Here is a 1,842-nt window from a genome sequence, read left to right on the forward strand (position 1 = left end):
AAGGATGGGAAGGAGGGATAGACTGGGAGTTTGGTACTGACACGTATACACTGCTATATTTAAAATAGGTAACCAACAAGGACCTACCGTATTGCACAGGGAACTCTGCTCAATATTATGTATTGACCCATATACATGTTGTCTACAAGAGACCCACTTCAGACCTAGGGACACATACAGACTGAAAGTGAGGGAATGGAAAAAAGTATTACATGCAAATGGAATCAAAAGAAAGCTGGAGTAGCAATACTCATATCAGATAAAATAAACTTTAACATAAAGAATGTTACAAGAGACAAGGAAGGATACTACATAATGATTAAAGGATCAATTCAAGAAGAAGATATAACATCAATTCAAGAAGAAGATATAACAATTATAAATATTTATGCACACAACATAGGAGCGCCTCAATACATAAGGCAAATGCTAACAGCTATGAAAGAGGAAATCGACAGTAACACAATAAGAGTGGGGAACTTTAACACCTCACTTACAGCAATGGACAGATCATCCAGACAGAATATTAATAAGAAAACACAAGCTTTAAATGACACAATAGACCAGATAGTTTTAATTGATATTTATAGGACATTCCACCCCAAAACTGCAGATTACACTTTGTTCTCAAATGCACACAGAACATTCTCCAGGATAGATCACATCTTGGGTCACAAATCAAGCCTAGGTAAATTTAAGAAAATTGAAATCATATCAAGCACCCTTTCCAACCACATCACAATGAAATTAGAAATCAATTACAGGGAAAATAATGTAAAAAAACACAAACACATGGAGGCTAAAAAATAAGTTACTGAATAACCAAGAGATCACTGAAGAAACCAAAGAGGAAATCAAAAGATACCTAGAGAAAAATGACAATGAAAACATGATGATCCAAAACCAGTGGGATGCAGCATAAGCAGTTCTAAGAGGAAGGTTTATAGCAATACAATGCTACCTCAAGAAACAAGAAAAATCTCAAATAAACAATTTAAACTTACACTTAAAGGAACTAAAGAAAGAAGAACAAACAAAACACAAAGTTAGCAGAAGGAAAGAAATCATAAAAATCAGAACAGAAATAAATGAAATAGAAACAAAGAAAACAATAGCAAAGATCAATAAAACTAAAAGTTGGTTCTTTGAGAAGATAAACAAAATAGATAAATCATTAGCCAGACTCATCAAGAAAAAGAGGGAGAGGAATAAATAAAATTAGAAATGAGATAGGAGAAGTTACAATGGACACCACAGAAGTACAAAGCATAATAAGAGGCTACTACAAGCAAATCTATGCCAATAAAATGGACAACCTGGAAGAAATGGACAAATTCTTAGAAAGATATGAACTCTCAAGACTGAACCAGGAAGAAATAGAAAATATGAACAGACCAATCACAAGTAATGAAATTGAAACTGTGATTAAAAATCTTCCAATAAACAAAAGCCCAGGACCAGATGGCTTCACAGGTGAATTCTATCAAACATTTAGAGAAGAGCTAACACCCATCCTTCTCAAACTCTTCCAAAAAATTGCAGAGAAAGGAACACTCCCAAATTCATTCTATGAGGTGACCATCACCCTGATACCAAAACCAGACAAAGATACTACAAAAAAAGAAAATTACAGACCAATATCACTGATGAATATACATGCAAAAATCCTCAACAAAATACTAACAAACAGAATCCAACAACACATTAGAAGGATCATACACCATGATCAAGTGGGATTTATCCCAGAGATGCAAGGATTCTTCAATGTACACAAATCAATCAATGTGATACACTATATTAACAAACTGAAAAATAAAAACCATATGATCATCTCAATAGATG

Source organism: Globicephala melas, chromosome 4 (assembly GCF_963455315.2).
Source record: "Globicephala melas chromosome 4, mGloMel1.2, whole genome shotgun sequence".
In the NCBI taxonomy this organism is placed as follows: Eukaryota; Metazoa; Chordata; class Mammalia; order Artiodactyla; family Delphinidae; genus Globicephala; species Globicephala melas.